The sequence below is a fragment of the Panthera leo genome, chromosome B1 (assembly GCF_018350215.1).
Source record: "Panthera leo isolate Ple1 chromosome B1, P.leo_Ple1_pat1.1, whole genome shotgun sequence".
Classification (NCBI taxonomy): domain Eukaryota; kingdom Metazoa; phylum Chordata; class Mammalia; order Carnivora; family Felidae; genus Panthera; species Panthera leo.
The window spans coordinates 14,880,001-14,906,649 of record NC_056682.1 but is presented as its reverse complement, the minus strand read 5'-3'; the positions used below and the strand labels follow the sequence as shown (position 1 = coordinate 14,906,649).

Below are 26,649 nucleotides of genomic sequence, written 5' to 3'. Positions count from 1 at the left end.
GTGTGAGATACTCATTGGCAATTAGAATAGAATTCCATTTTACAACACAAAACTGTTTCAACCACCTTTAATAAGCACTGACTTTTCCAGGAGATTACAACTGGACACGGAATAAACTTTGCTTTGTTTAAGATGTTGACTTAGGGGCGCCTGTGTGGCTCAGTCAGTTAAGCGTCCGACTTCGGCTCAGGTCATGATCTCACGGTTTACGGGTTCGAGCCCCACATCAGGCTCTGTGCTGACAGCTCAGAGCCTGGAGCCTGCTTTGGGTTCTGTGTCTCCCTCTCTCTGCCCCTCTCCTGCTCGTGCTCTGTGTCTCTCTCTCCAAAATAAATACACATTAAAAATTTTTTTTTAAATGTTGCCTTGAGTGATTCCTCACTGCCGAAAATTGTGCCAATAATAGCAATGGCAATTATCGTTTGAGCCACCCCACAACTCAGCTGGGTTGGGCAGCGTTTGCATTCGGGAGGACTCTGCTGACAGTTGCAGGCGTCTGACCGCTTCAGGGTGGCTTCTAGTAAAGCCTACTCACGCACTTACATATTAAAGTACCCATTAGCTTATTGCACATTACATTCTTCTTTTTTCCCACTGATTTGGCAACTAGGTAAACATATTGGTTTTTTGAAATTATGTGTGCAGGTAAGATTATATTTCTGGGTAGGAAAAGAAGTATTACCAAAGTATTTGTTGTAACAAAGGAGGTCCGCTGAGGCTAAGGGGGCTGAAAACCACTGCTTTAAATCAAAGAAATACTGAATAAGAGAATTTGGATATTTGTTGTAATGAACTAATTACCGTATTACTAGACAAGTCAGTAAAAGGAGCCAGAGACAAAAGAGAAGCTCCCTAAAAATAAGAAATGACTAACCACTGAACTGAAGGTGTTTGAGGAAGTGCTTACCTGATTCAAGAGAATGGGGTTGGGGTAAGACATCGGGAGAGAGGGGCGGAGATGGTTTGATCAAACATCGTATTTATACTTCATCTTTAAATAGGTGAGAATCAGGTCTGAATTGCAAGTCACTTCCAGCCATGTATCCTCTTTTTGTGAATCCTTACATACTCTACCTTGAGTTTACTTTCCTTGTATTCTCCCTAGGTCCGTTTTTCCACTTATTTCATTTTTAAAATTGTGTTGTATTTAGATATGTCCCTAAGACATCTTAAATCTTCTCGAGAGAGGGAGGATGAGGTGGAGTACAAATAAATAATAAATGCTTTCCCAAATATAAGATACTACAATTTTAACTACTGCATCCCAACTGAAGTGGCCAGGGATACCCAGGTTGGGCAGTGTTCTATGCCCTAAAACTCCCTCATCTTTTCGCATAGGTTTTTATATAATCACTTTAATTTCGGTAAGATTAAATATGCTTAAGAAAAGCCATTCCCAAATTTAAAATGAATCCCTATCATTTCAAATACATTAAGGAAAAGTACAGTATTTGTATCTGTCCATAAACTGAACTAAATGTTTCACGTGAACTAGATAATCTGCTTCTGAAATTATCCAAGAGATTAAGGAGAAGCCTTTATATGGCTGCACATTTAAAAATGTAAATATTACTATAATATAAGCATTCAATAAAGCATTCAGAGAGCATTGTGATATTTATATATTTTTAATTGTCATTAAGAATGTGAATCTGCCTCAAAAATGAACTTTGGGACCTCATCAAGATAAAAAGCTTCTGCACAGTGAAGGAAACAATCAGCAAAACTAAAAGGCAACCGACGGAATGGGAGAACATATTTGCAAATGACATACCAGATAAAGGGTTAGTATCCAAAATCTGTAAAGAACTTATCAAACTCAACACCCAAAAAACAAAAATCCAGTGAAGGAATGGGCAAAAGACATGAATAGACGCTTCTCCAAAGAAGACATCCAGACGGCCAACGGACACATGACAAAATGCTCAACACCACTCATCATCAGGGAAAGACAAATCAAAACCACAATGAGATACCACCTCACACCTGTCAGAATGGCTAACGTTAACAACTCAGGCAACAACAGATGTAGGAGAGGATGTGGAGAAAGAGGATCTCTTTTGTACTGCTGGTGGGAATGCAAACCGGTGCAGCTACTCTGGAAAACAGTGTGGAGGCTCCTCAAAAAATGAAAAATAGAACTACCCTACAACCCAGCAACTGCACTACTAGGTATTTATCCAAGGGATGCAAGTGTGCTGTTTCGAAGGGACACATGCACCCCCACGTTTATAGCAGCACTATTAACAATAGCCAAAGTATGGAAAGAGCCCAAATGTCCATCGAGGGATGAATGGATAAAGAAGATGTGGTATATCTATACAATGGGGTATTACTCAGCAATCAAAAAGAATGAAATCTTGCCATTTGCAACTACACGGATGGAACTAGAGGGTATTATGCTAAGGGAAATTAGAGAAAGACAAGTCTCATGTGACTTCACTCATATGTGGAATTTAAGATACAAAACAGATGAACATAAGGGAAGGGAAGCAAAAATAATGTAAAAACAAGGAGGGGGACAAAACATAAGAGACTCTTAAATACAGAGAAAAAAACTGAGGGTTGCTGGAGGGGTTGTAGGTGGGGGGATGGGCTAAATAGGTAAGGGACATTAAGGAAGACACTTGTTGGGATGAGCACTGGGTGTTACACATAGGGGATGAATCACTGGAATGGGCTCCTGAAATCACTATTGGACTCTATGCCAACTAACTTGGATGTACGTTAAAAAATAAATAAATAGATAGGTAAATGGATAAACAAATTAAATTAAAAAAAATTTTTAATGGACACAGAATCTAACTAGGCATTTTTCCAAAGAAGACATACAAATAGCCAACAGGTACACAAAAAGAGGCTCAACATCACTGATCATCAGGAAAATGAAAATAAAAACCACAATGAGATATGACTTCATACCTGTCAGAATGACCGTCACCAGAAAGACAAGAGGTAACAAGTGTCGCCAAGGATGTGGAGAAAAGGGAACCCTTGGGCACTGCTGGTGGCAATGTAAATTGATACAGCCATTAAGGAAACCAGTATGGAGGCGCCTCAAAAAATTAGAAATAGAATTATCCTATGATCCAGCAATTCTCCTTGTAGGTATGTATCCAAAGGAAACAAAAATCACAATCTTGAAGTGATACCTGCATCCCCATGCCTACTGCAGCATTATTTACAATAGCCAAGTCAGGGAAGTAATCTGTGTCCACTGACAGATGAAGGGTAAAGAAAATGTGCTATATAAATAAATATACAATGGAAGAACATTCGGCCATTAAAAAAAAAAAAAAAAAAGGAAATCCTGCCATTTGTGACAACACGGATGGACCTTAAGAGTGTTATGCTAAATGAGATAAATCAGACAGAGAAATACAAACACTGTATGATCTCACTTACGCGTGAAATCTAAAAAAAAAAAAAAAATCTCGTAGAAACGAAACAGATTGGTGATTACTGGTGGGGGAGGGGTAGCTGGGAGAAAGTGGCCAAAGGCACAAATTTCAGGTGGTAAGGTTGAGTAATAAGCTCTTGGGATAGAACGTACATGGTGATTATAGCTAAAAAATATTGCGCTGTATATTTAAAAGTTGTTAAAAGAGTGGACCTTAAGTGTTCTCGTCATGAGAAAAAAAAACTATGGGACGTGATGGACGTCAGCTAAATTTACTGTGGTCATCATTTTACAATATACATTTATATACATATATATATGATCATTATGTTGTACACCTTAAACTGATACACTGTTATATGTTAAATATATTTCAATAAAACTGAGGGGAAAAGTTAAAAAAAAAAAAGAAAGAATGCGAGTCGGACTCCGGCTGACGTCATATGCACGTTCTAAGGATGTATGGAGAGATGCCAGCAAAAGCTCTTTAGAAGAAGTGCTTTATAAATACTAGGCATTTTTGAAGTAGAATTCTACAAGAGGCTGTAAATACTGTCCAGATGAGGAGCTCTCGTGTGGGACGTTTCTTTAGTTCCGAAGCTGCAGAAGCACCCACATCTTGCACGGTTCTGACGCGGAGAGGGGAAACACTGTTGCTGTAGGAAGCCGGGTTCCCCAGTTTCCCCCAGTTTCGTAGCCAAACTGAAGCTGCTTCAGGAAGAGCAACCGTCCTACCTACTCTGGACGAGGCTCCAAACAGTAACTAGATTTCTTCAAGATCGACATGATCCCTTGTGAGAAATAAGGTAAGTCTGCGCGCTCAAGATCTTGATACCGTAGGGAATGAAAGCTATACGTCCCAACCCTAGTATATGGTGCAGGCCGATTTCCAGGTTAACACAAGGGGAAAATGTCCACCAAACATCTCTGACTTGCACGTCTGCAGAAGAACCTCAAACACAACAAAGCCAAAATGGAACTCGCCACCGTCCCCCACCCCACACCTGCTCCTCTCCTCCTGTGTGTCCCTCTCAGTGAAGGTCATCCCCGCCTCACCCAGTCGGCTGGGTGCCATCCTCTACTCCTTCCTCCTTCCCGCCCAGTCGCAGTGTCTGATTGATCACCAAGAGCCTTCGGTTGGGTCCCCAGTGGACACTTGAGGTCTGTCCACCACTCTGCCCCTGTGTTGTCTTTGTAAGTTCCCGGCCGTTACCTTCTCAGGCCTGGGTTTCTGGACCAGCCCTCACCTGGTCCCTGTGCCTTCCATTTTGCCTTCCACAACGCAGTTTTGTTACTAAAAACCTGCCAACGGCTCCTTGTTTGCTACTTCTTGAATAATATGCAAATTCCTTAACTCTGTAAGTAGGGTAACCATGTGTCTCTGTCTGGCTGGCATGGCTGGACCCCATGCTTGCTATTCTAGTGTATTTATTAATAGTGCCCCCTTTCACCGGCCCAGGGGTGCCCGTTTGGATGATAAATTATATGGTCACCCTACCGACAAAGCCCCTTCTGATTTGCCGTACTCTCCAAAGTCCATTCTGGCTGCTTCTTACCTTGCCCACCACCCTCCAGGCATAGTGAATTTCTTTCAGTTCCTTTCTTTCCCGATGTCTGCAGACTAGGAGAACAGGAGCCTGTGTCTTTCACTCTCCTGAGGCACCTGACGCCTAATATCCTGCTTGCACACAGACACCAGGTATCACTGAATAAACCAACCAAAGAGAGTACCGGAAAGACGGTAGTTCCATAACGAGCGTATTGTAGCAGATGATTGATGAAGATCTTTTGAGAAATTAAAAGAAAAAATAACTCAGCAAGCTAGGATCTGGGTTTAATGCAATCATTTCAACAATGACCTCTAGTTTCTAGATGACTATTATAAAGGGCTATTTTGATACGAATACCTTTTCATAATCTCTCAATAGAAATTTCTCTTATGGCTTATGCTCAGTCTCTTTGATTTGAAGACATCTCTACAGAAGCCACGTATGGTTCTTGGAAGCATCATGCAAGAAAAACAAGACAAAACACGGGAGAGCTGGATCAGCATTTTGAACCAGGTTTTCAGAAATACTGATGGCATTAAAAAAAATATGGCTTCTTCCTCCAAAAAAAAAAAAAAAAAGGAGGGGCACCCGGGTGTCTTAGTTAAGCGTCTGACTTCAGCTCAGGTCATGATCTCATGGATCGTAAGTTCAAGCCCCACATCGGGCTCTGTGCTGATAGCTCAGAGCCTGGAGCTTGCTTCAGATTCTATATCTCCCTCTCTCTCTCCCCCTCCCCTGCTTACATACATACACACACACACACACACACACACACACACACACACACACTCTCGCAAAAATAAATAAACATTAAAATGTTTTAAATATATATATAATGTTCATTTGAGTGCATTCTCGGGACAGTTAGAGGAGTTGCTCTTTCTGGGCTTGAACTACATCACAGATCCAAACCATCATCGAAGTTCGTATTTCACACTTTATCCAAAGTTTCTGTTTCTCTGTGTAAGAACTGTGGCTTTCTCAGACATTTTCACTTCCTTTCAATTCTCATCGGTAAAAGTAGTGGTCAGTGTTCTTTTGGGGACCTTTCCCAAAAGGAAACTAAGGCAATTCCCTCCTGTCTCAGAAACCTTAAGAGAAGATTCAGGCCACATTGGATTGGACCCTGGACAGCAGGCTCAACCCACTCACTGGGTTAGCCGCCCACACCCGTGTGGACAGGATGCAGGATTGAATTTTGTGCCTCTGCACAACTATGAGTTTATTCCAGACCTCCTTCATGATCACCAGTCAATCACTGAAACCTCTAATAAATAAATCCCTGAACGCCAAGGCTCTCCCCTGCTGTTCTCTCCAAGGGGTTCTCCACCTGAAAACAGAAATTTCTCAAGAACCTCGAGAAGGCGAAATCCCAAAGCCCTCCGGCACGGAGGCACCCTTCTATGTATGTGTGCTGGGACTGTTCTTGTTTTTAATCCCGAGCGCTTATCTTCTGCAAATAAAGGCAGCAACCGAGTCTACCAGCATTCAGCGGACAACTCTGGGAAGACGCCACAAGGCACAGGGAGGCCAGACCAGATGCAAACATGTCCCATCCTTAGGGCCGTGCCCCCTTCCACACCGAGGTAAGAGCAACCAACAACCATATTCAAGACAGATGGCCCCAGCTGAAAACGGACGTGTCAAAAAGAAGCAGCCACAAAAGCAAACAGTGCAAAATGGAACGAATGAAGTAACACACTGTGGATCCCGAAGGCCTCTATTCATCTGGGAACACATATGCAATTTTGTGCTCTCCGTAGAGGGCCCTGAGCGCCAGGATGGTCCCATCACAGCCTCTGCAAGACAGTCCTTCCGTAGCAAGGACAGGCACAGAGCCAAGTCCGCTTCCGGGCAACTTGCGGGGGAAGCCAGTGCCCTGCTAAGGGGTCTGCTCAGCGATCTGCAGACAGAAAGTGGGGTTATGTCCCAAGGGAGAGGAGGGAACAGACTGGTGGTAGCTCCTCACAGATGTAGAGCCCTGGGTAAGTCCCAGAAAGGGCAAAACAAGGCGGTAATTAGGCCGCCACACCAGCGTACACGCACACTCCTACCTCCTATCAAATACATCAGTTGGCAACCTCATGACTATTAAGTCCTAATTGCTACTTCCAGATCAGTAACACGTGCACTGAAAAAGCACCCCGTCTATCCCGCAAAGCCAATCTATTTTAAACACACTGTTTAAAACTGCTCCCTATAGGTCAGGGAAATTGTAATTACTGGCAGTTAAGTCTTTCCTACCCCTAAAAAAAAAAAAAAAAAAAAAGGAACCAGTTCTAAGAAATAAATGACCCATTTTTAGAGACCCAAAGCTGCTTATTGCTATCCTCAGACCGTAAGGTTATTACTACTAATAATAACTATTAACTGTTACTGAGCACAAATTAGGTGCCAAGCGCTACTTTCACAGTTTTGTATTTATTAAGGTATTTAATCCTGAAAACAACCCCGTGAGCAGGTGCTGTTATTATCCCGTTTTACACATGAGACACAGAAAGGCCAGGCTACCCAGCTGGTTACGAGCACGACCCGTGTCCAGACTCCGGCAGCCTTCTCCCAAACCTGGGCCTGGGGCCACAGGCTACAATTGACTCTCCTGGAAAACCAACTGAAAAGTCTGTGTGTGTAAAGAATCGGTAACTGGCCAGAAAAAAAGATGAGGGTCAATGAGTAATAACCACCATGATGTATTGTTGTGATGTTCATGGTACGCTGCCTTTCTTTTACCAACAGTTTTTTCTTTCTTTCTGTTAGCAGTACACTGATAACCTCACTCACTGCCCAGGTTCCATCTCTTAATACTGTTAGATCTGGTTAAAAACACCATTTACTCTGATTCTAAACTCGAGCATGAAGTGCTAAGCGTTTTTACTAAGGAAACCTGGACCTGGCTTCCAATCCTAGCTCTGATGTTCACGGACTATGTAAAGTTCAACCTCAGACTGATGGAATGATAGTACCAACCTCAAAAGATTGGTTGTCCTGTTAAGTATCTATGGAACCAACATCTCATAGACCCTCCATAATGAAGGACATTATTAGCACAAAATTCTAAAATTCTTTGGGGAAAAAAACATGGTTTATTACTTATTTCTTCTGGGATATATCTTTATTATTCTGAGTGTTTATCTTGTACGCTTTACTTATTTTTAAGTTCACTATCTTATGATCTTTTTCAATTTTTTTTTCATTTTTCTAATGTTTATTTATTTTTGAGAAAGAGAGAGAGACAGAGTGTGAGCGGGGGAGGGACAGAGAGAGAGGGAGACACAGAATCCAAAGCAGCTCTGAGCTGTCAGCACAGAGTTCGACACGGAGCTTGAACTCACGAACAGTGAGATCGTGACCGGAGCCAAAGTCAGATGCTTAACCGACTGAGCCACCCTGGCGCCCCTCAATTTTACTTTTTAAATTTATCCTGAATAAACTCTTAATTTATCTGGAATATGTATTTATGCATTATGTACTTACATAACATGCATTTTTAGTGTATTACTTACGAATTTGAGAAGCATATCTGTTCTCATACAGACAGCTGAGATATGTATTTCTTTTTAAAAAGAAAGCAAAAAACCTAAGATGGCTTTAAGGATGCAGAATTATCTCATCCTCCCATATAAAAAAAAAATCATTTTAATTTGTAACCTACCATTTCGGAGTTAAAAATTACAGAACGGGGCTAGGCTGAAGGTCATCTTTATGTTAGTATGGATAGTTAGTATGGATCAAGGGGCATAAATACAGTTTCAACGGACCATATCAATTACCGAAGAAGGAAAAATAACCTGTTTTCAAACGCTAAAGGAGCAAACTCTTATACGGCAACAATTGATATGCTAATTATAATTTATCCATTCGTTAGATAGCCCGAGGACATGAAAGTAATGACTCCATTTCATTAACATTCTATAAAATTTAAATCTTTCACTTATTTAGACAAGTCTTCCTCCTAATTATCCCAAATTAGTGCAATTCTAGCCCTAGTTATATTTATTACATTGTCTAGTGGGACATTATATACATAGCGAGTCCCATCTGACAAAGGCCTAATTAGATGATCAATTTTTCTTGACTAGAGCTGGAGACGAACACCACTGGTCCTGAAGAAGAATTTCTTCACGATGCCACACTCAGATCTGAATTATTCTTGCAACAACTTCAAAATGAGTTTTGGATGCCTCAGTGTGAGAACATGACTCAGACCTCGGCCTACTGTGTTTCTGTCGAATTTGGGTTCACCTTCTGAGTATTCAGAATACCACCACCAGAGAGCCATCTGGAAGAGGAGGCAGAGTCCATGGATCCCTAGTCACACGCCACACCTGTGCCTCCAAGACCACACCTTAAATGAGACACCAGCTCCGGGTTTCACTTGGCAGGTGATGACACAGAGAAGCCACCTCGATTTCTTAGGACTCTTGATCCCTCTGCTCGGCAAAGTGCCAATCCGAGAAAGATCTGAACGTCTGGTTCTTCCACTCTTGCACTCAGATTACAGAGCGCTCATTATGGAGACCACTCGATCAAACTAAGTTAAAAATTAAACGTCACCACAAATTCATGGTATCGGCCTCAGCTGGGCTCTTCAAGCTGCTCACCAATCCGTCTACACATCCCTCTTCTGGTAGCAGCATGGCTATTCTGACTTCACTACCTTGCCCATCTCCTCTCCCACCTCTCACAGCCGATGGCTAACTTCCTGCTTCAAGGAGGAGACCGACACCGTGGGACTGAAGGCCCTCCACATCCTGGTCCCTGTGACCCTTGCAGGCATATTGATGACCACTCTCCTCTCTGGCACTTCTTCCAGGTCCCTCAATCCATTGTCCCCCACCTCCCCCTCCCCTGCCCAGAGCCAGGATGATCTCCGATGCAAATCACAACGTGTCACAACCCTGCTCACAATTCCTCTGTGACTCGGTCACAGGTCCTTGGTTTGAACTCAAAGACCCTTCTAGATCTTTACCTCTCCTGTCTTTGTCCTTTACCTCCCACCATCCCCAGCTGGCCTCCAAAAGGAGAGAGCTGTTTGTGTTGAATCGCCCTCTAGCTGTCCTCCCCTGCCCACCCCCACTGCCACCGCTGTGCCTCTTCCCAAGTCCCCTCCTGTCTCCCAGATTTCTGCCAGGTGCTCCTGCCGTGTGGAACGCCTCCCTCGGCTCCACCCAAGCCTGCGTTATCCTATCTTAGAACTGCTTCCCCGAAGTCTCCAGAAAATTGCAGGATTCCTGAAGGCCAGAAGCGGTCTGCATTCCCCACAATGCAGAGAGAGGACAGGACCGGAATGAACACAGGGAGGAATGAACTGACAGACGCACTGGGCAAGGAGTGCAAAATCAGTGGCCGCCAAACCTCAGTGTGCCTCAGGATCACCTGGGGAGTTTTTAAAACTACAAAATCCTGGGCCTCATCCCAAACTTACAAATCTAAATACTTGAGGAACGAGGCCAAGACAGGGGTCTGCTTCACAAGCTCCCTGGATGATTCTGCAGAAGGAATGAACTCAACACTGAGCCACACAGATGGCTTCTAGAAGCCACCGTCCACACAACATGCTCCCATCTTGGCTATCTCGGGGTGAGTGTATCCAGAATACCAGGATAGGAACCTCCGTGCCGACACTGCCAAATGCACACAACTTCATGCCAACACCCTCTCTTTACCCTTGATTAGACCTGCCACTTCTCACCATCCAGCGTCCGGCTTTTTTGCAGTTCACCTCCACGTGTATTTCAGGCTCTCAAATATGTTTTAAGCACCCTGAGGGTAAGGGCTCATGTCTTTCCATCCCATAGCACCACCTCAGGAATAGCATTTGGATGATCAGAAGTTGACTTTACCCACATTTAAGTACGTCTCTCATTTGGGGGGAAAAATAAGAAAATAGTATCCGAAGAAACTAGAAGCTCCTGGTTGCGTCAGCCCTACCTCTACCTCCCACCGTGCCCGTTAACCAGGAGACTGTTGCCTTCTTACATAAAAAAGAAAACAAAAACCCAGCCTCTGACACTCATCACGTCTCTCTGTATGGTCACCTCCCACACAGAGATCACTCCACCTTCCTTCCAACCCCCCAGAGAAGAAAGACCGTCCGGAACATAGCGAGGCTATGAGTATCTACACTTCCTAAAGGACAAACACTGCATGATTCCATGTGTATCGGGTACTGAGAGTTGGTCACAGTCGCCGAGATAGAAAGAACGGTGGTCGCCAGGGGCTGAGACGAGGGGGACAGGGAATTACCATTTCATGGGAACAGAGTTTTCGTTTTGCAAGATGAAAAGAGTTCTGCGGACAGATGGGGCGAGATGGTTGTACAACATGACCGTCCTTAATGCCACTGAACTGTTCACTTTGAATTAAGATGACAGGGGCGCCTGGGTGGCTCAGTCGGTTAAGCGTCCGACTTCGGCTCGGGTCACGATCTCGTGGGTCCGTGAGTTCGAGCCCCGCGTCGGGCTCTGTGCCGACCGCTCAGAGCCTGGAGCCTGTTTCAGATTCTGTGTCTCCCTCTCTCTCTGCCCCTCCCCTGCTCATGCTCTGTTTCTCTCTCTCTCAAAAATAAATAAACGTTAAAAAAAAAATTTAAAAAAAGATGATAAATTTTATGTTACGTCTATCTTACCACAATAAAAATAAAAGGTTAAAAAAAAAAACAACAACAACCAACCAGATGACTAAAGAACGAGTCTTTAGAATTAAATATACTTGTACCTGAGGAGCAAACTCTCCATCTCAAAGCAGCAGGGTACAGGGAATTTGTAAGACGTCTTCTGGCTGAGATGAATGTAATTTCCATATGTTTAATTTCCTGCATATTGTTAAACTCTTTTCTTTCAAGAAGTAGTTGGCTAATCAAATCTCTCCCACATTGCCTGCCTGGCAATAAGAAGTTAAAACAAAGATATGCAAATATTAAGAAATTCTACTCTAAGGAAACTGAATATAAGTGCAAGTGACCTTTTTCATTCTTTGAGTTTATCCGGTTTGGTGCCTTGGTTCTAAAGTTAATAATACAGACAAACTGTGAGTCACATTTTTTTTTTAATTTAAGAGCTGGCAATTTTGTTATATTTGTTTAGTATTTTTAAATCTGATACATACAGAATATACGTATTCACTGATTAGCCATAAAACAGGGGAAGAGTTGATAAGAGATACAGTTTTTAACCGGTACATAGTGTCTAAAAGCAATTTGTTTGTTTTTTTTTAAATACACTGTATCATAAAGCTTTGTGACTGTTCTTTAATTTTCTAAAGAAGAGGGGAGTTTGCTTCATTTGTATTACTTTATTTTATTTAAATTTTTTTTTAACATTTATTTATTTTAGAGAGAGAGAGAGAGAGACAGACTGCGAGCAGGGGAGGGGCAGAGAGAGAGGGAGACACAGAATCCAGAGCGGGCTCCAGGGTCTGAGCTGTCAGCACAGAGCCCGATGCGGGGCTCGGACTCACAAACCGTGAGATCATGACCTGAGCCCAAGTCAGATGCTCAACCAACTGAGCCACCCAGGCGCCCCCTCATTTGTATTACTTTAAATGTTATACCCACTCCAGGGGCACCTGACTGGCTCAACAGGTAGAGCATGTGACTCTTGATCTCAGGTTGTGTGTTCAAGCCCCACGTTGGGTGTAGAGATTACTGAAAAATAGCCTTTTTTAAAAAATTATACACTCCAAGGGTTAGGGAGGTGCTCGATTTTGCAAGTCCTCTGACCAGGAGAAATACAAAATGAAGATCATGTTTTCTTTTTTTTGTTTTTTTAGATTATGTTTTCATATTATTGACATTCACTCCGTTGCCATGGGTTACTGAGCTCATATTCTTTGTCCAGTGACAAAGTAGGAGAGACTATACAGTATGTTTTCAGAGTGGTTCCTGTAGGGAATCCCAAGGACACTTTTCTTCATTTTCCCCAAAACTGAAGATTTTAGAACATACATCTGATGTTTTCAAAATCAGTTAACTGATTCTTTTCAAAGATATAGTCCACTTACCTGATTTTAGCCATCTGTACTTTTTTTTCTACAATATTCACCAAAATTCCTAGTTTATTAATTTCTTGACTACCTTGTACTTAATCCTACCATATACCATTCAGACCCATACAACTCCTCCTTATTTTCTCCCCCCACCTGCTACTGTCATTTAAAATGATTGTGCAGAATACTGCCCAATTACGCCATTATTTGGATGCCAGTCTATTGTAATGCTCAGAATCGTGCTCAGTCTGAACAACAACATGGCAAAAGCTTGATGCGCTAAACTAATGCTTCCTCGGTGATTTTCCGTAACTCAAAAAGTAAAGGAGAATACAAGACAAAATGAACCTGCAGAAGAAAATGGTTCAAAAAAAATAAAATAAAATAAAATAAAAAAATAAATTAAAAAAATAAATTAAAAAAAAGAAGAAAATGGTTCACCAAGTACATGAAATGATGTTTCTGTGGGAGACTTCTTTCCATTTCAAGTTTCATATTTGGGGGCGCCTGGGTGGCTCAGTCGGCTAAGCGTCCGACTCTTGGTTTCAGCTGAGGTCATGTTCTCACAGTTCGTGGGTTCAAGCCCCGCATCGGGCTCTGTGTGGAGCCTGAGTAAGATTTTCTCTCCCTCTTCCTTGGCCCCTCCATCTCTCTTTCTCTCAGAATAAACAATTACATAAAGTTTCCAATTTTGTTGTCAGGTCCTTTTGTGCCAAACAAATTGAGACCCAGGAAGTGTGTGGTCCCAACTGCTTCCTCTCCTCCAAGAATCAGGGATGTTCACCACATGGCAACGCTAGGCCAATTAAGACACCAGAGGAGATCATGTGGATGAGGAAACCCTGTCTAAGGTGCTAAGGGAAAGAGTCAGCAAGGAAAGAGTCCAGCAACGGCTCCCCCCAGGGTCCCCCACCCCAGCGCCTGCCGGATTTTAGGAGAACACTGTCCTTTAGGCAAGTCAAGGTCACGCTCAGAACATTCACTGACAGAGTAGAGATAATTTTCAAATATCATACACAGATATTTGAGGTTAGATTCCTTAAAATATGCAGGAAAGGCTAAGATCTGTCCTCTCAGTAGAACACAGGTGTTGCAAGAGGGGGCCCTAGGGTAAGAGCAAGACGACCCATCAAAGAAGTTGGTTTTACTAACATTTAACATAGAAACTAATAGTTGAATATGTACATGGTTTAAAGTGTGTGTGTGAGTGTGTGTATATGTTTTATATATGTGTGTTTGAGTACGTGTGTACGTATGTGTATGAGTATGTAAAATCTCAGGTTTGTCATCTTACTGCTTAAGCAGTAATTAGTGGCTGCCCCCCAAGACCGTTGTGTGAGGGGTCAGTGAATGAGATCATTCTTTTTTTTTTTTTATTTTTTTTTAACGTTTATTTATTTTTAGGACAGAGAGAGACAGAGCATGAACGGGGGAGGGGCAAAGAGAGAGGGAGACACAGAATCGGAAGCAGGCTCCAGGCCCTGAGCGGTCAGCACAGAGCCCGACGCGGGGCTCGAACTCACGGACCGCGAGATCGTGACCTGAGCTGAAGTCGGACGCTTAACTGACTGAGTCACCCAGGCGCCCCGAGATCATTCTTACCCACTGGCTGGCACAAGTTGTGCCTAATAACCAATGGTTCCCTTCTGCTGGGGGAAAAGGGGACTGAGGGTAAAACGGCTCCCCCGGAATATCTACATCTCAGGACCACATGGGAACTCTGTTATCTTTTTAGACATTTCTTTTTTGGGGAGTGGGGGGAACTCTGTTATCTTGTTGGAAACTTGTTCTCAGACTGACAGAGGAAGCCTGTGCTCATGTCCCAGGGCCTTCGACCTCTGGCTTCCCTCCACCAAGCTGAACAGAAACCTTACAGGGCCAGACCAGACACACAGTGGTGCGAAAGACACCTTCCACAAGCCCACAGCATCGACTCCAGCCTGAGGGAGGACACTCGCAGGGCCTCAGTGCAGAGAACATACTTTCACACCTCTGGCAGCATTTGGTGACCCAAACCTCCGTTTCTGGACCTTGAGATCAGGATGGTGTATCACGTCTTCTTTTGCATTTGGCATCCCAAACACGTCCCTTGAAATTCGCACGTGTTTAAATTACCCACATCAAGGACAGGACAACCTATGGGGAAACAAGATCTGCATGCTCCAAAAAACGATGCTTTAACCAACAAAATCCAATGCTTTTGTCCCATTTGGGATGGAGGAGGCTTCTGAGGTTCAGTCAGTTGGCCGCGGCTGTATAAAGCAAGGTCCTTAGTACCCTTCCGGTTCATTAGGTATTTTTACCTAGACTTTAAGGAAGGAGGGTCTCGGGAGGGGGAGAAGTGTTGAAAACAAATAGGTAAAATGCAAATTCAGGAGTAAACAAGGCAAAATGAAAAGCTCGGCGCTCCCCCCAATCCCAGTGGATGCAGCTCGCGTGTCTGCCTGGAAAGGAGGGTGAAGGGGGGAAGTGACTTGCTTTGAAAGCTGCGGAGAAGGGGGGCCCTTTATCCCCCAGCTCAGGCTGCCATCCCATCTGCTCTTAGGAAAGCAGCCGAAATATTAACATATTTGACAAGTGGACCCCAACCTTCAGCACCCCTTTACCTCCTACACCATTCAGGGGGACTTCTGACCTGAGATTCCACGGGACCATCACTAAACTCCCCAAGGAGGGGAAATGGGCTTGGCTTGGGGGAGAGAAGCCACTGGGCCTCACTTTCAAAAGTGCCCTTGATAGATGGACCTTGGCCTCAACGCTGCCTTCCTACCTCCCACCCCATTTCTGCAACGCTCAACTGCACACACAAACACACACAAGCACACAGCTCAACCCTCAGCTCAGAAGCAGCTTTTTTTTCCCTTTGCCTTCAACTGAAAAGTCAATGCATATATCTCAGATTAAGCGGAGCCTGATCATATGGGGCACTGTCTCTCTGATTTTCGTGAAGCCAAGTTCTTTCAGATGTATATCCTGCAGGTGCACTGAATGCACAATGATGCTCTACCGTTCTTCCAAAGACGGACATTCGAGGACAGGCGAGCCCACGTAGGTACGTGAACAGTTCCGCAGATTTCTTAGAAGATCGCGTACCAAAATCAGGAAGAAATGGAATGTCTGACTTCTGATTAAATGAGTACCAAGCGTAAGAAAAAAGATTTAAAGCTGTTTTTTAACTCTGCCGGATCATGGACAACACTACCCGTTGTCGCCCTTCTTCGCTAGACACTGAGGACTGAGTCTGCCCCGTAGTTATGCCCCCAGAGAAATAATGATATCGTAGCAAGAACGTACTAAGTTCTTACTGTGTGTCAGGCACTATGCTAGTTGTTTTGTGTGCATTTGCTCCTTTAATGCACAGAACAACTGTAAGGAAGATACTATTTTATCCTCATTTTACAGACGAGAAACAGAGAACAGACTGATCGTACAAACTGCCAAGATCACACAGCCAGCAAGTGGGTGTCAGGACAGCAACCCTCTGACTTCAAAGCCCTAAGTCCCAACGCTCTGCTGCTCTCTAAAGGCACTTTACAAACGTAAGACTGAAGCCACTATTACAAAGGTGGAAAACCCCATCTGACACGACGACCATCTTCCCGTTCAGCTCTTCTGGGCATGTTCGGTCCCCGGAGAAGCAAACTCTGGTAAAGCATCTTTTTTTTTTTTTCTGTTTATCAGCAGCCGACCACTGTCTTCACTACAAATAACCAGTGAGCAAGTGTAAGGAAAAAAAATGTTCAAATACTTGTTTCAATTATTTTAGAACCAACCAAAATGAAAATTCAAATGAGTTCACTGGGTTCACAGAAACCAGTGCGGGCTCTTTTGGGGTGCCTGGTGCCTCAGTGGGTTAAGCATCCGACTTCAGCTCAGGTCATGATCTCACGGTTCGTGAGTTTGAGCCTCAAGTCAGGTTCTCTGCTGTCAGCACAGAGCCCACTTCAGATCCTCTGTCCTCTTCTCTGCCCCTCCAATGCTCACACTATCTCTGTCTCTCTCAAAAATAAAGACTGAAAAGAAAGAAAGAAAGAAAGAAAGAAAGAAAGAAGAAAGAAAGAAAAGAAAGAAAAGAAAGAAAGAAGAAAGAAAGAGAAAGAAAGAAAGAGAAAGAAAAAGAAAGAAAAAAGAAAAGAAAGAAAGAGAAAGAAAAAGAAAGAAAGGAAGAAAGAAAGAGAAAAAGAAAGAAAAAGAAAGAAAGAGAAAGAAAGAAAGAGAAAGGAAGAAAGAGAAAGAAAGAAAGAAAGAGAAAGAAAGAAAGAAAGAAAGGGAAAGAAAGAAAGAAGAAAGAAAGAAAGAGAAAGAAAAAGAAAGAGAAAGAAAGAAAAAGAAAGAAAGAGGAAGAAAAAGAAAGAAAGAGAAAAAGAAAGAAAGAGAAAGAAAGAAAAAGAAAGAAAGAAAATGAAAGAAGGAAGGAAAGAAAGAAAGAAGGAAAGAAAGAAAGAAAGAGAGAAAGAAAGAAAGAAAGAAGAAAGAAAGAAGGAAGGAAGGAAGGAAGGAAGGAAAGAAAGAAAGAGAAAGAAAGAAAGAGAAAGAAAAAGAAAGAAAAAAGAAAAGAAAGAAAGAGAAAGAAAGAAAGGGAAAGAAAGAAAGAAAGAAAGAGAAAGAAAAAGAAAGAAAAAAGAAAAGAAAGAGAAAGAAAAAAAGAAAGAAAGAAAGAAAGAAAGAGAAAGAAAGAAAAAGAAAGAAAGGAAGAAAAAGAAAGAAAGAAAGAAAGAAAGAGAAAGAAAAAGAAAGAGAAAAAGAAAATGAAAGAAGGAAGGAAAGAAAGAAAGAAAGAAGGAAAGAAAGAAAGAAAGAGAGAGAGAGAAAGAAAGAAAGAAGGAAGGAAGGAAAGAAGGAAAGAAAGGAAGGAAGGAAGGAAGGAAGGAAGGAAGGAAGGAAGGAAGAAAAACAAATGCTGGCTCTTTTAATAATGCTAATGACAAGCAGTACTGATATAATGCTTCTCGTGTGCTGTACCTGATGTTAAGTGCTTCACGTATATAATAAGTCACATAATTCACCCCACACCTCATGGCTACATACCATTATTATTCCCATTTTGCAGGTAAGAAAACGGAGGAAAATACGTTAATTTATCCATGTGTACCCAGCCAGTGCTGGAAAGGCTAGATTATGAAGCGCTGTGGCCTGTATCTCTGCTTGAAGTTGCTATGCTACACAGCCTCTCAGAGAAGAGAGGCTGAAATATTTACCGGGATATTTTGAGTAACTTGGAGAATTTCGGGGGGCGGGGTGTTGGAGATCCAGGCTTGGAGCTCTGTGGCCAGAGCCGCTTCCGTGAGGCCTCCTCAGCAGCTTCTACCAAGCATGAGCGCCACCAACCCGGCCACACAATGCACACAACCTGCCAGCCATCCCCCCACCAGCCCCCCCCCCCCCCCCCCCCCCCCCCCCCCCCCCCGCCAACAGCCTCCAGAGCGCGGTCTTGCACAGCAGCGCCACCCTGTGAAGGGAACGTGCCTCACAGCCCCCACTGCTCTGTGCACAAGCAAAGGGCGTGGGTAACAGGTGAAGCCTAGGTCAGCACCCAGGCCCTCCACGTCGGGCAGGCCAGGAAGGCAAGCCCATGGCGAGTTCAGCGGCAACACAGAGAGAAAGGAGACTTCCACCTCCCTCCAACCTTCATAAGGTGGCTGTATTAATTCCCGGGGGCCACCAAAACCAAATGCCGTAAACCAGATGGCTTAAAACGAGAGACGTTTATTCTCTCAGGGTTCTGGGGACCGGAAGACAGAAGCAGGACCATTTCCCCTCAGGAGGCCCCGAAGGAGAACCCACTCCGTGCCTTTCTCCCGCCGGTATGGTGGTGGCCAGCAAACCCTGGCCTTGCCTGTGGCTTGTAGACACATCATTCACATCTCTGCCTCTGTCTTCACATGACCTTGTGCCTGCTGTCTGTGTTTCTCTTCTTCTTCTTATAAGGACACCAGTCTTACTGGATTTAGGGCCCACTCTGCTCACGTATGACCACATCGTAATTACATCTAACCTGTTTCCAAAATAGTTCATATTCACAGGTACCAGAGGTTAGGACGTGAATGTTTCTTTTGGTGCGGGAGGGTGGGGGCGCTCATTCAACGCAGGACAGCGGAGGGTTCAGATGCTGGGCAGCCAAAAAAAAAAAAAAAAAAAAAAAAAAATGACAAATATCCAATGTATCTCAATTGCTATGAGGGCCCTTCGTTTCATGTAAGGATGAAATAAGTGATTTCAAAGCCAAAGTTGGATATGCCGAAAGCAATTAATGGCCTGTTAGCTCTCTTCGGGGAATCAGCGAGACAGGAATGTGCAGTTGGGGTGTGGTGGGGGCGTTAATTGCAAAGCTGGATGGTTCCTCCCTCTGAAACTATGGCCATCAGCAGGATAGGGCCAGGCATAGGTCCTGCCACCAGTAATGCCCACAGGCATCTGCCAAGTATCTCTCTTTCATCTTCAAAAGGAGAAAACTTGGCCTGGAGGGGCCATCATGGATTTGAGTAGAAAGATAAATGGAGATTTTAACTGTGTGTATGAGTTACCTAAGCCATAATTTTTCAACTGCATAGGTGTATGACAGATGTTTGAAATGTACATTATTTACATAGCTGGTCTAGTCTCCTGGGTTGCTACACCCGTTACTCTAAGCCTTTTCACACCTGACTGTACTCACCAAACATATATCCCTTTTATCATCAGCACCGTGGCTTCTGAATAAAGGCAAACACCAATAAAACAAATCCTAGTGTTACAAAGCACTTGACATTTAGGAACGGGAGAGCAGATGATCTCCAAGCAACCTTGTCCTTGGTCCCCCACGTTTTCAGAAAAACCCAAGAGGGACTGAAAGTTCACGGAACCCAACTGACCCTCCATGTGCCGGGAATAAAAATAAGGCAGTCATCTGCTCCCCTCTAAGAAACAGAACACCGAGTACAAAAAAAGCTAAGCTAGACTTGTGTTCTCAACCAACATTGCTAACTGGATGACCCCCAAAACTGTATCTCTAACTCTTACTGTTCCTCGTGTGTCTAACCAGCCCATTAGGTTCAAAATGGAACTCGTCACCTGCTCTACTGTCCCAGCTTTCTGGCCGTATACTGCACTCTTCCGACAAAAATCTGGTTTACAACCCCCCTTTATTTCAACATCTTAAATCCAGTTATAAGGAATGGCCAGCTCTTTGTTCTTGAAGATTCTCCCCTTCCCCTTCGGACCCGTCCCTCCTTCCTTGGCTGATACAAGCTTTCCACGATGTGGCATGACTACCGCTCAGGTACGCGAGGTCATTTTAGGTGGTATTTAGTTGAGTATTTTAATTGGTACAGTAATATATTAATCTTAATGGAGATCAGAAAAATGGAATTAGCAAATGAACCCTGTAATGTCACACAGAATACAAAACTTTCTTCTTCATTCATTTCAATCAAACAGTGGGCTCAGGTTAAGGGAAAACATTAAGTAACCGATACAGGTGGTTTACGGACATGGCTAAAATCTTGGGGGTGGTGTGCAAAGGCCTGGCAGTGCTGGGAAGGCCTCCTCTGTGGTGGTCGCTCGGCATCATATGGCTTGATCGCATCGGCCCCTTCAACCACATCCCAGCTGGCTTCCTGGCCTCAAGACTCTCCTGTTTTCCATCTGTCCTGCAGGCCACCACAGACACTCCTCCTGAAACGCTCCTTTCATCCTTGGTTGCTACTGCTTCTACAACCTTCCCTCCATCCCCCTCCTTCCCTGTCTCCTCAAATCCTACCCAGTCTTTCAAGACCCAAGGAAGTCTCCCCTCCGGGAAGCCTTTTCTAATTGATATCCTTCTCTGAACTCCTATTCCCCTTACACCAACCGTATCGACTTCCCCACCTGACTCTTGATCATATCCTACCTATTATTTACCACTTTCTAATGGTCGATTCGCTGACAGCTGGTCACGTCTTCATCCAATTTTTAAAGAGGAGTCGTATTTTATTCATTCACGCAATAAACATTTACTGAGTGCCCGATATGTGCCAAGCCCTGTGGTTGCTGGCAAAATAGAGATGTGAATAAAACACGTAGTGCCATTGAGGAACTCGCTGGCTTGTACTGGAGACCCACGTGTGAACTCGTGGTATGACACAAGGTGACCGTGTTGCTGTAACACAAGTACAGAACAAATGTCATAGGAGGGATTTGCTCTAGAAAGGATGTGGAGGTCAACTGAAAGAGAATGGCGTATGAGCTGGTTCTGGAAGGTTCAAAAGTATTCCTTCAGACCTTTAAAGATGGGGAGCCTATGGGGCACCCGGGTGGCTCAGTCGGTTAAGAGTCCGACTTCGGCTTAGGTCATGATCTCACAGTTCGTGGGTCCAAGCCCTGCGTCGGGCTCTGTGCTGACAGCTCAGAGCCTGGAGCCTGCTTCGGATTCTGTGTCTCCCTCTCTCTGCACCTCCCCCACTCGTGCTCTGTCTCTCCCTCCCTCTCTCTCTTGAAAATAAATAAACATAAAAAAAATTTAAGAAATAAAAAATAAAGATGGAGAGCATAGTCTAAGCAGTGGAACAGACATTACAAAAGGCACAAAATGGCAATACAGTATTGTTGAAGGTATTTTCAGGAGCCTAGAACACAGGATGGTGGGGAAAGAATGGGAAGAGGGGGTGGAAAAGGCAGTCATGCCAAGAAGAGGTCATGCCAAAGAGAGGTCATGCCAAGAAGAGCCTTGGTCTAGGACTTCATCCACAGGCATGAGAAACACTGAAAAGAGAAATGATGTGACCCTAACACAAAAACCCTCTGGGGACCCAAGGAGGACGAACCGTACCTGAAGACAGGTCAGTTTGGAAGATACCGTAATAGAACAGAAGGAGATTCGAGCAACACAAGATGAAGAAGGAGGGCAGATTTTAGAAATATTTAGGTGGTAGACACTGGATTTTCTGACCAACTGGTTGTACATTCTAACGTCACATAGAAACAGTCTAGGGATTAACCACTCGAGGAGAGGTTTGCTGTCTACTTAAAAAATTTACCCATGACATTTCTTTCCGGTGGTACGGTGGCTGAGGTTAATTTAGAGTTGACTATAGCCTACAGTCTTATAACATGCAAGAGCCTTTACACCTTATAGATTAGGCTCCATACAGCTTCTCTGATCCACAAAAGCCTGTCCGAAACTGAAAAGTCAACGTATTATCCCACCAGCAAGGACCTAACCAGACTTTGTTTCTTGGTTATATTTGCACCCAGCACAAGCAATCGTTTACCAAAGAACATGCTATTGTCTGAACTGTCCTAACTCTCTGGGGTGTTGGGAACTTAAGCCAGAATTGCTCCGGAGGTGTAAAAATGCTAAGGTTTTTATACAATACACTCATACTCCTTTTTCCAAATAAAAACATTCACGAGAGCGTAAAAGATATTGAAACACCAAGAGAGGTGACCTTTTGTAAGTGCATTCGTGTTCTCTTGGGAAATAAAGAATAAAGTCATTCACCACCAAGTGTAATATTCCTCACTTCCACTTGCCTGATGAAAGGAGTCAACACAGGTAGTTTCAAATTAAAACACAGTTGGAGTAGCTGGCCGAAAATGGATCTCTCCAAAGAGGGGAAAGGAGGTGACAGGATGTTATTTATGAAAACTTGCGTGTGATTATAACTTCGTCCATCACCTCCCTCCCGCGTCACTCTGCTGGCCAGCACAAGCCGCGCGCACATTTAACACAACGCTTGAGGACGGCAGGAAATAGGACTGTCTTGCAAAATGAGCACACCTCCCACACACCCCACATACGGGGAAGCACGTGACTCCAATAAGTAGAAAGGGCAAAGGTTATTTCTAACGATTTCTGTGTAAGCGCTCACGAGTCCTGTGATGGCTCATTACAGAGTCACCTCGGGGCCCAACTCTGTAATGGAAGCAGGGACCAGAAGGACCCGTTACAGACGGGAGGGAGGTCATATTACTCGCCAGGGACACAGCCGGTTGGTGGCAGGCCCAGATTGGAACCTCGAGTGTCCATCCTCCACTCCCAGGAAACTCTCACGTCTCTTAAAATAACAGAACAGAAGGATCTGGGACACACAGTCAGCTGTGCCCCAGAATTAGTTTCTATAAAATTAAAACTAATAAAGTCATCAAGGTGGTTGTGCTGGTCATTCCGCCCCACCAATGACATCAGTTGGGTCGGCAGACAAAACGGATTTCAATTTTCTTCAGATGCCAATTTGGGCCTTTTGTGTTCTCTCTCTTTTCCAACCCTTTAAAGTCATAGCGGTAAAACTGTCTGCTTTGCCATTCTTTAAAATCTAAAAGCACCCTAAGTTTGGAGACATCTTGCATTAAGCAACAGCTTTGATGGACATGCTCTGTAGAACCTTTATGTGGGAAATTGACTTTCCAACTCCTGATCAATAGAATACCCCCGACTTGATGGCATTACACGTGGAACATCTAGAGTCACTCTTCCCCGGGACTGGGGGAGAAGAGAGTCAAGAAAATGTAAAGTTAGTAGCAACATTTGTGCAAAGAGGTCACACAGTTAAGGCTCTAATAGCTTCACCGACAAAAGGTTTGCTGTCTTGAAAATTATTTCATGGAGGTATGTGAGCATGTTTTCATGTGGAAAGCACTAGAAATTATACAGCTATTGCCCTCCCTGGGGGGAGACAGACTTTTATTTCTGGTTAACTGATGTCATAATATCTAGTTTTAGAAAACGCAGAATGATTCCACATCCGTTTGATCTAACCTCTTTTCTTCTTCAGATAATGCCTGGGCACTGAGTTATTCATCTTGTTTTGAACAAAAGGTAAGATTTTCCCCCTTCTGCCCAGAAACTACCATTGGGAAATTAATAGTCAAGATGAACAAGGAATTCATCTCATGGCCTGTGAACTTGCTGGTTGCCAGAAGGAGGCCTGTGAATTCTTAGGGTTATTTTAGATTTGGTAGCACGAATTGGGAGCTTTAACAGTCATAAAAGACATGGTCGTCAAGATTTGAAGTTTCAGAATTCTCTGTACTTCCGGAGGATCTCTTTTAAGTTTTATATGCGCCTGTTCTAACCTCTTGAGTTTAAGTGTAGTTTATCCTGAAGCTATACGAAAAAGCCACGGCTAAATGTCAAGCCTACTGCTATAAATCACATTTCAAACTGGTAATTACTTATTAGTGGAGAGAAGGCTGTTTGAAATGGTGCTGTCTCATTAGAAAGCTATTACGGACGCCTGCAATTCGGCCTTAATAAACAGAGGTAAACTTCAAGTGTCTACTGTGTGACAGGTATGCCAGACCAAAACAACTGCTATTAAAGTTCCCAAGGATCTCTCTCTCTCTCTCTCTTCTTTCCTAAAGTTAAAAAAAAAAAAAGTGATCCCCCCCCCCCATATTTTTTAGGAACATTTGTTGGGGTGGGGGGAGGTGGATTTCTAAAAAGAGTCACAAGTGAAGTTATTTTAAGTTCCTTATTTTAAGTAACTCCCTAACTTATTTTGTCCTTTGAACTCAATAACAAAAAAACTCTTTCTACTGAAAATGAAGTACGATAATACCAGTCGTTATCATGCCAAATGACTGGACAAACAGAATATGAAAAGACTCACGTTCTCAGCTGCCTCATTTCCTATTTCATTTTATGCGACAAAGCCTCTGTTTATATCCAGAGTCACTAACTTGATGCAAGTAGATTTCCTTTACCTTTCGTAAGAGGAAAAGAACTTCCTGTAAATGATCTCTGAGTGTTTCAATATACCATCTATTCCTATCAAGTTTCATATTTGGAAAAGAGCCATTTTTGAAAAGGAAACTGATAAGATACCCACCCCAAACACACAAAAGATGCATATGAGCGATTCCATCTACTGTCCCAACGCTCATTGTAGGTGTCTGTCTTAATATTTACCATTTCCTTCCATCAGCACCAACACCACTCATTACGTGTTTTAGCTAACGTTTTAAGGATGGATAAATAATACCCCTCCCTCGCTGGGCACACCATATTACATCCAACCTAACAGATAGGTGAGAATCTAGCAAGGCACTTGGCCCTTAGGGACACTCCAGAGAATACTGAATGACTGACACCGCTCTTCGTCCCCCACCTTTTGGGTTTTTTGGTGGTTTTTTGTTTTTTGGGTTTTTTTTTTTTGTTTTTTTTTTTTGTCAGCAGGTACCTAACATTCAATCTGCATAGAAAACCACTATCCTGAAACAGCTTATCCTTCAACATCACTGTCAGACCGGCTTACCATGTGCAGATCAAGAAATGAAATGAGAAAAGAGAATCAAATAACATTAAGAGTTTCTTCCCCCACGCCTTCAGAAACACCTCGCAGATCCGGCAAACGCAGAGAAGTACTTCAGCAAGTAACGAAAATGTGATCACAATGAAGCCATGCCAAAGACAGATAAAAACAGGCTCTATGGGAATATGCCTGAAATCGTTAAAGAATCTCACAGGTTTGTTGAAGAAATTATGGCCACCTGCCCTCCCATAGCTTCACACTTGGGTGTCAGTACTGGGTCCTGAAGAGGGATAAAAAAAAAAAAAAAAAAAAAAAAAAGAGGGGAACCATTCAGTGTGGAATGAAGACATTCAAACCCAGGCATCTGAGACCTGGGATTATCGAAACACTGGGTGCAGACATGAGTTTATGTACATATGTGTTTTGAGGTTAGATTTCGATTTAGGTGCATTTCAAAATTTACAATCACAAGTCTGAAGACTGTAGCAACCACAGCAGTGATTGACTTGAATTACTAACGTATAAACTGTACTTGTCACTTTGCAAATCTGGCTTTTCATGAAAGAGAGAATCGAGGGCGCCTTACTGCCAAAACAGTACAACATCCTCTGTAGCCAGATTTTGCGATAAAAAAGATGGTTATTTTATTTCGGTTTTATATTTATGGAAATGTGGTCACAAGACATTTTTAAAGCATGAAGTACTGATCCCAGGGATAATACATATTTAAAAAAAAACTTGCTGTTTTAAGGGGAAAGATAGCAAAGCTACCCTGTGAGCACCAACCACACGCTTAAAGCAACCTCGCCAGTGAAGACAGGGCTCGGGATGACTTGGAATAGTATGTGGTTTCAAATATAATCTCATCTCTTCCATCACATTGTGTTTGGTAGAAAATCACTTCTTTCAAACTGAAAAAAAATGAACAAAAATTGATGTCTGACCATCGCACGCAAGTGGTCAACAATAAGTAAGGAGAAAACAAGGAAAGAGTTCCAGGATTTGCCTCCTTCGGCATTTCCTCCAGTATTTTATCCCCTGGGTTCCCAAGTCACAGCCAAAGCCATTCCGTCGTGCTGCCAAAGGGAACCGGCTCCTTCCGAAATGCTCTTAACAGCCCTGCGTTTTACCATGATGAAACCCTTTCTGAAGCCTCCGTTTCCATTCACCGTTTTGTTCGTCCTTCCTGTCTGACATGCAAATACAGCCTCCATTCTTTCCATACAACCTAATTCGAGGCAACATATGTTAAATCCACACAGAATCATGTGAGCGTTCAATCCGCATACACACCATTACCCCACGGAATGCATGCAATGAGCTCCCACAGAGTTGTCTGCGTGCAAATCACACGAGCTCTGAGACGTATGCGGGGCTCTTCCCGGACTCCAACCATCCAGAGTTGTGCACGGAACCTGTTCCCTTGTAGGCACAAGGGGCTGTCTAAATACCCACCAGGATAACTGGCCACCATGCAGGAGCCGGCCAGCTCGCTACGGCAGGC

The 26,649-nt window shown here is 43.5% G+C and overlaps 1 protein-coding gene across 11 annotated transcripts in view; it reads right to left on the bottom strand.

The window, feature by feature from the left end:
- The window catches only part of STOX2 (storkhead box 2), a 113,995-nt gene that overhangs the window by 81,023 nt on the left and 6,323 nt on the right, over positions 1 to 26,649 (bottom strand). Inside the window, exon 1 of one of the 11 annotated variants that reach the window (XM_042934263.1) lies at positions 9,296 to 9,776. The exons of 9 other annotated variants lie outside the window; for them this stretch is intronic. The gene's annotated coding sequence lies outside the window, so the exon portion shown is untranslated. Of the gene's footprint in view, positions 1 to 9,295; positions 9,777 to 26,649 lie in introns of those variants that run through there. One more of the 11 variants, XM_042934266.1, reaches the window with a different exon arrangement.